At 55.9% G+C, this 8,062-nt stretch overlaps 1 protein-coding gene across 12 annotated transcripts in view; it reads right to left on the reverse strand.

The window, feature by feature from the left end:
* PPARA (peroxisome proliferator activated receptor alpha) overlaps nt 1-7,671 on the reverse strand; it is a 72,950-nt gene extending 65,279 nt beyond the window's left edge. For 6 of the 12 annotated variants that reach the window (XM_072843522.1, XM_072843526.1, XM_072843516.1 and 3 more), the window contains exon 1: nt 6,626-6,766. The gene's annotated coding sequence lies outside the window, so the exon portion shown is untranslated. Of the gene's footprint in view, nt 1-6,625; nt 6,775-6,961; nt 7,114-7,598 lie in introns of those variants that run through there. The other 6 variants (XM_072843527.1, XM_072843521.1, XM_072843529.1 and 3 more) reach the window with 5 other exon arrangements.
* Between the last annotated feature and the right edge of the window lie 391 nt (nt 7,672-8,062).

Raw genomic sequence — 8,062 nt, forward strand, 5'->3', positions numbered from 1 at the left:
CGTGCAGGCTGGGCCTTCCTGTCCACACGGACGCAGGTAAGCCAGGCCGGGTGAGTCAGGGTTAAACCTCGCAGTTGGAGTGAGCCAAGAAGCATCCAGAGCTCTTACCACGTGGCGGGAGTGAGCGTCTAAGGAAAGCACTGACATCCGCCTCACGGGTGGACGGGAAGCCGAGATGTGGGCCTGTGGGTCCATCAAGGCCCAGGGAGCCTGGCTGGTCCTGCTCCAGGGCCCAAGCACAAGGCCCGTCCTGGGCCGCTCTGGTGGGGGGGGGGGGTGTCCTGAAGGGACAGGGGCAGGCCAGGGGGCCTGAGGTCATGGCCACGAGGGCCAAGCACACGGGCCTCCCAGGGAGGAGGCAAGGCTCGCCTCCTGGCCTGGCTGCTGGGCCAGAGAGGGGTGCCAAGGGCTCTGGGGGTGGGGGGTGGGGGTGGTCAGCAAGTGAGCCTCTGCTTCCCTGGCCCTGGGTAGCGGCCCCAGGTGAGCACAGGTGCCGGTGGAAGCGGCGTGGTGGTGGCAGGCAGGGGACAGGCTGGTACTTCCAGCCAGGATGTCACTTTTCATCCTCGAAAGGGCAGTTCCTGTACTGAGCCCTAAGTCTGAGCTCCTGCCCTTGCCCTTCACAGCCCTCCTTCTCAGAGACCACCAGGCATCTTCCAGAAATAGCTTCCAGAGGGGGACTCGCGCCGCCCAGAAGGCCCACCCATGGCCGCACTGGAAGGTGGGCCTCCACACTCCTGTCCTCTGGGGCTGGGACTAGCCACAGACGCGGCTATCTTCCTGGCAGTCGTCTTCCTTCCAGATTCTTGCTTCTTTATGGCCCTGTGCCCCGTGAGCACCAGAGATTACCCGCCGTCCTTGATGCGGTTAAACATTCACCTCCCCCTAGACTTCTGACCTGGGCGCTAAGGGCCAACTTGGTCAGATTCATCCAGGCGCAGGGAACGGAGCAGAGGAAGGCCGATCCTTTTTGGTCGCCGGGGTAACAATAAAAACCGCCCTTCCCTCTTCCTATACTGACCCCCTGCTACCCACCCCCTCCCCACAGTCTCCCCACGCGGAGCCTGGGGCTTCCACAGGATCACTACGGCTCTTCACAGACAACGTCCTGCTGGAACCTTCCAGCTGAGGCCAGCTGTAGCCTCAGCCGGGAACTGTGGCCTTCCTCTCTGGGGTGGCCTCTCCTCCTCTCACTACCAGTTCCCCTCACTCCCTCTCCCAAGTCTAGAACCTCCCTTCTCGGCCCCTGACAGATGCTCCAGCATTCCCACCAGCGCCGGCACAAGAGCCCCTTTCACCCTGTTTATGCTGGTCTTTCGGGGAACGTTGGCCTCAAATGCTTCTAAGCATTCGGTGCCTTTCTCCTCACGCCTCTCATTGTTCGGAGCCTTCTTCTTGGGGTGTGGGTCCCCCACGAAGCCCACGCTGGCAGCACCCTGGCGAGGCCAAACCTGTTCCCCAGCTCCCAAGACTCCTCGCTTTGTACAAATACAAAGTACAAGTACAACAACGGAACGTCTTCCTTTTTCTAGAAAACCCCCTCCGCAGAGAAAACCCCCTCCGCACGTGCGTGTTTCTAAGGAAAGGAGGGAAGAAGGTGGTTTCTGAGCCTGTGTGCACTCAGGGCTGAGTGCTATGCAGCGTCAGGGGAGCCCCGCAGGCCCAGGAGGAAGGCCCCTGCCTGGACCCGGTGACAGTGACAGAGGAGGGGGCGTCTTCCAAGTGGAGAAGGCAGGCAGTCATGACATGCCAGCAGAGGCCTCCCAGCGCAGACCCGGAATCCGAGGGCGGCACGGCAGTTCAGATGCTGCTCTATCTGCCTCCATCGTAGATCACCTCCACGCACCAAGAGATGATCCGGTTTCAGCTGAACTTCAAATTTCTCTGAACAATTTTCCTTTTATACATCATTTGCATTAATCCCACCCCCAGTTGCATGGAGAGAAAACCAGAAATGGAAAGTGGGTGCATAGTGAATGGATAAGACTCTGGCCCGGTTATCAAGCTGTCCCATAAAGTGAGCCAAAAGAAGACTGAAGAATTTGTCAAATTTCTTCAAAATCCTAGCAAGGGGGAACGCTCAGCCTGTCGGCAGCCTAACACACATCAACCTGACCGATGATGAAAGTTGCTGGAGATGCTTCTAAAAATTCTCCTGGCAAAAGAAAATCCCACCTGGGGGGCACCTGGGTGGCTCAGTGGTTGAGCATCTGCCTTTGGTCCAGCGTGTGATCCTGGGGTTCTGGGATTGAGTCCCATATCGGGCTCCCCGCAGGGAGCCTGCTTCTCCCTCTGCCTCTCTCTCTCTCTTAAAGAAGAGATCTTAAAGAAAAATCTTAAAGAAAAAAATCCCATTGAACATAGAGGTAATATAAGACATCTGGCTTACAGACAATGAAGATCTGATGGTAGATTGATCCTGTCTTTTACAAGCCACGTTGCTTAATTGTAAATCTGCATTTAAGTAGTCACGTCGGGCTGACAACTAACTTCTTTAGAATAATTCAGAAAGGACACACCCACATGTCAACCTCTACATAACTGGGTCCCTTTTACTGGAGCTTGGCAACTTGTCACCTTGGTGTGGTTATCACATAACCGCAGACTCGTTCAGTTACAAATGGCTGCAAGAAAGCTTGGGGCCTCACTCACTCTTAAAAATGGAAAAAAAAAAAAAAAAAAGGAACTACAACATACTGTTCACTTATAATTTCGAATCACCCATAGAAGCTTCATAATCCTTGAGGCAGTCATTCTGCATCTGCTTTCCTAACTTTGACTATTCAAAGCAATGCCTTCCTAAAAGTTTACTTGGGGTCTCTAAGCTAAAAGTGTAAAGCAAGTACACCAGACTAGAAACTGTCACTCCTCTTTATTCACAAATCTCTTAAACTAGAGCAAAAAACAGAAGCAGTCAGATGGGTGCAGCTTCCTGCAACATAGAGACATGTAGCGAGCACTTTCTCTAACTGCCCCTGTGCCTATCTCATCCTCACAACTGGAGTATCACTTGGACCCCTGCCCTATCAGAGATAAATGCTCCTAAACTCACACTGGTGTAAAGATACCCCTTTCCTAATGAGCCAGTTGTTTGGAATCTGAATCCGTGATCTTGCAGAAAAAATAACATTCTATTTAATTAGATTCTCAGGCCAGCTCATAAAAAGTCCATCTGATACATAATATGCCCCAAACCTGGTGATAATCTCAGTCCGAATCATTTCAACTACAACTACCGCCTTTATGATAGGGGTGCGGTGGGCACTGCCCACAGAGGTCCAGCCTGGGTGCAGCAGCTCCCCTGTGTCATTGTGACAGTGAGGGTGGTCTCACCATCCCAGGTGGAAGGGAAGCCGCAACATGCCAAGGGGGCGTGGTGGGCAGGCCTGCTGTCTGCACTTTTAAGCCAGCCCCCACCCACATTTGTGGACGGTAGAAAACAGAGGCCCACCAATCAACACTTGTCGAACTGAATTCCGCTCATCACTTTGGTCAATGAACATCTGCAAGGATGGACGCAGGATATGAGACCAGTGGGGCAGCCATGGACGAGACACACTCTGCTCTCAGTGAGTCAGACTCCGTCAGAGAAAGGCAGACAAGAAGCTGTGATGGAGGGCAGCACCTAGGAGCTGCTCAGCAAAGTCATGCCCAAGTCCAGGAGGACTTCACCCTCCAAGGATGAGAAACAGTCCTTCCGGTGATCCAGGAATAGCGGAGTAAGGACCAACGCACAGTGTATGAGCACCACAACGGAGGGCACACCTGCGTTCAGAGAAAGCACGAAACGCTCATGACAGTTTTGATGTTTATGCTTTCAAAAACAGGGGACAGGGATCCCTGGGTGGTGCAGCGGTTTGGCGCCTGCCTTTGGCCCGGGGTGCGATCCTGGAGACCCGGGATCGAATCCCACATCGGGCTCCCAGTGCATGGAGCCTGCTTCTCCCTCTGCCTGTGTCTCTGCCTCTCTGTCTCTCTCTGTGTGACTATCATGAATAAATAAATAAAATCTTTAAAAAAAACAAAAACAAAACAAAAACAGGGGACAAAAATCTGGATGTATGGGGGGAGGATGTTTCTTTCAAAGAGGCTTTGAAGATTCATAAAATGGCCAGGACAAAAATATTATAGGGATCAGCTCTGTGGCTCACTGAGAAGCACAGGCCAGGGTGTGGCTTCTTAAGACACCTCTGGGGCTCTGCACAGGTTTTCACATTTTACAAAGAATCTTCATGCAAGTCTCCACTTTTGAGCTTGACAAGCCCTCAGAAAGGTGAAATGGAAAGGAACTCCGTTCCGTGATGAGAAGAGAGCAGTCTGGAGCAATGTATGAAGACCGCAGGCCCGGCAGGCAGCGGCTATGGAACAAAAATCCAAATCTCAACGTTAACAACCCAGTGCACTTCCACTGTATCACGCTGCTTCCCTGATGCAAACTGAAATGTTCGAATGCGTTTTCTTTTACGACATGCTGACATCAAAACAAATGCAGCTGAACCTCAAAAATAATTGTAACAAGGCTGACCTAGTGAGGAGTAAATTCTTCACTTTCTGGAGTGCAGAAACTCTTCCAGGCACCATAATATCACAACTACAAGATGCTACCTAATTAAATACTCCGAGGCAAAGAACAAGCACACCTCCTGATAACGACAACCATCAGACTGGGTCACATATGATTATCCACAGAACCGGTTGGAAAAATCACATGCATGTGTTCCTCTCCATAAGAAGCTCATGGCACATCAGCGTTAGGAATCCTTGGAAGAAACAAGGTCTTTCAAATATGGTCCCCTGGGACTTCTAGGGCCTCTCCTGTTTGGTCCTTACTTTGAAATGATCTTAACACCAAGCTGGCAATTAGAGTTCACCAGCTGGGGCACCCGGGTGGCTCAGTGGTTGCACATCTGCCTTCCGCTCAGGTCGTGATCCTGGGGTCCCGGGATCGAGTCCCACATCGAGTTCCCCACAGGGAGCCTGCTTCTCCCTCTGCCTGTGCCTCTGCCTCTCTCTCTCTGTCTCTCATGAATAAATAAATAAAACCTTAAAAAAAAAAAAAAAGTTCACCACCTCATTCTCCCTAACCACATGACCTGGCCTTGGAGGTGAACTCGCTTGTTCCATGTCACTAACAAGGCGGAAGGAACAGGTACTGCAAATGTCTATGCTGCACACAGAAACTATGCCTTTCTTTAGGATGTCTATGAAACAGGGAAGACTGACTCAATATCCAGCCCACCAAAACCAGAAAGAGAAACAGAGGCCCTCATGTTCACAAAACAGCAGAAATTATACAGGCCACATCCCCTCCCACAGCACTGCAACAAAGTTAGTACAAATGTTCAACAGTAGCACCAGCCACTTGGAAGTTGAGACACTCATGCTATTCTCCTTTAAGAATATTTTATTTACACGCAGAGACTGTGGGAGAGGCAAAAGAGAAAAGAGAATAGGGGGTGCTTAAAACCTGTTTACACTAAGCTGAGAAACATTTAGTTTTTTTAAAGGTTTCTTAAGGAAACAGAGATACAGCATACAAGAAAAAAAGTGCTAGTTATCAAACACTAAATAGCAAGATGTTTTGGTAAAAAGAGTTTCCCTCTCTATACTCCAGTTTCATCTTTTGGGATGAGGAGGACAATCTTTTTTTTTTTTTTTTTTTTTGTATCCTGGTACAAAATCAGCTTCACAAGCAGATCCATGGTTGTCCTGCTCCATACTGAGCACCTCAGCCCACAGCAGCTACTTGATAAATAGCTGCAGAATGAATGAACATATATCACTCACAATTATATGTATAAACACACAAACGCACTAAGGGATTAGCTAAATAATGACTCTACCCAAACACAATGGGATATTACATAGACATTTAAGATGATGAAGCACAAACACATTTATTTCACATGGCAAGATTTTTCATTACCCAACAGTCAATGAAGCAGAAGCAGATTACAAAATGGTTTCTATGGAAAAAACATGCCTTTCCTTCTCCTCTCTCTTTTTCGCATGCACAATGTTTAAAAATCTGTTTGCAAGTCTGATAGACAGGAGCTAGTAAAAACTATTTCGTGATTATGGGATGTCTCTCGTGATATGTCTAAGATCTGAGAAAAGAGAGAAAACCATTTTCTCCACGGCCCATTAATCCGCTTTTGCTTCAAAGTTGAACAGAAGTGTGTCCCATCAGCCTGTCTGGCCCCTGGAGGACAGTGACGTCTCCCATCCGGCTGCTTCTCCGGGCCTGTCCCTGCCCTGCATGATGACAGTTCCGGACCTGACCTACTACCCCAGCAAGCTATCTGCTTGATTTTCAAGTCAGCATGAAAAGCTTCCGTGCTGCTCGGTCCCTGCCACCACCTGTAACTTTGGTGTCTGTCAAAGAACAGGTTTCCACGAGGTGGAACTGACTGGCTACACAGGAATGAAACTCTTGGTGAAACGGAGACGAGAACCTACCACTTAGCAGCACCCACCTTCACCGGACTTCCAAGGCTCTGGAAGTAGACGCAACTTTGCACCGCAAAGTAATAACCAATCCCCACACGTCGAGTTCGCAGGGCCCCAGAAGGAAGCGCTTAAGCACTGGGGTCTGGAATCACAACGGATCAAGCCTTGTACTTACCTGTGGCGGCCCGGCCGACCTCTGAGCTCGCCTCACCGGGAGCCCAGGCCGAGGCAGGGCCGGTCCCTTCCCTGCAGCCTTGGCAGTTCGGAGGTAAAGGAGGAAACGGTTACAATATGTCCTCTGGATTCTCCCCAACTCTCCACCACCTTGGAAGAGGAAAGTCACGGTGACCCTACTTGAGCGGCAATGGGAAACCCTGCGCCCCCCTCCCGGGCGGCTCCCCCCGCTCCCCCGCCCCGCCCCGCGCGCCCTCTCCCCCGCGGCCCCGCAGCCGCGCAGCCCCGCAGGGACCCAGGGCGCCCGCAAGGTCCGGCGCATTACGCAGCCACGGACTTTTCTTAGAAAGACGCGGACGCGGACATTCGGGGCGCGCCGTCCCAACTTTAACTCGGGGAGGCGAGGAAGGCGAGGGCCTGCAGCCGGGCGCGCCGGTCCGTCGGGGGCGGGGTTGGGGAGCCCCCCGCCTCCGGAGCGCCCCCGGGAGACCTGGGCGCGGGCGGCGCGCGGGGGCCGCAGGGCAGGGCTGGGGGCGAGCGCGGCCGGGGCCCTGGGGTCGGCGGGGGGTGGGCCGCGCCCGGGCGCACAGGGCGGCAGCGCCTCCGAGCTGCTCCCGTGCGGCCGCGGCCCCGGGTGCGTCTGTCCCGGCCTCGGCGACCCGGCCGCGGGGACCCCGGGCGGGGACGCCCCAAGCCGACCGCGCCGGGGGAAGGGCGCGCCCCAGGACCCCGCGCGGGGGCCTTCCCTGTGCGCCCGGCGTCCCCGAGGTCCCGGGCGCTCGCGGGGCGGCCGAGGGGGGGGGCGGCCCCCGGGGACCCCCGCGCCCGACCCCGCGCCCCGCGCCTCGGGCCCCGCGCATGCGCCGCCCGGCCCGGCCCGGCCCGGCCCCTCCCCGCCGCCGCCGCCCGGCGCCCCGAGAACCCGAGGCCCGGCTCGCGGACCCCCGCGCGCGCCCGCCCCCCGCCCCGGGCACCTGGGGCCGCTCCGCCGCCTGCGGTCCGCCGGGCGAGCGCGCGAGGGAGGCGGCGCCGGGCTGGGCGCGAGCTGCCGCCGCCCCCGCCCCCGCCCCCGCCCCCGCCGCGGGGCCGCCGCGTCCCCTGCCCATGCCCGGCGCCGCCTCCCGGCCCGTGCCAGCCGCGCCCCCCGCGGCACGCGCCGCCCCCGGCCCCCCGCCCTCCCCCCCGCCCCGGCCGCGCCGCGCGGGCAGCTCGCACGGGTGGCCGCCGGAAGCCCCGCCCCGCCCCGCGCCCCGCGCCCCGCGCCCCCCGCCCCCGGGAGCCCCGGCGGGACACACCCCCCTGGCGGCGGCGCCCGGTTGGCTGGCGGCGGGGCCGGGGGCGGGGCCGCGTCTCCCAGGCCCCCCCCTCGCGCGGGCGGGCGGCCGCGACGGTGGGGAAACTGAGGCCGGGGAAGCGGAGGGGCTGCGGAGGTGCGGGG

This window comes from Canis lupus, chromosome 11 (genome assembly GCF_048164855.1).
Source record: "Canis lupus baileyi chromosome 11, mCanLup2.hap1, whole genome shotgun sequence".
In the NCBI taxonomy this organism is placed as follows: domain Eukaryota; kingdom Metazoa; phylum Chordata; class Mammalia; order Carnivora; family Canidae; genus Canis; species Canis lupus.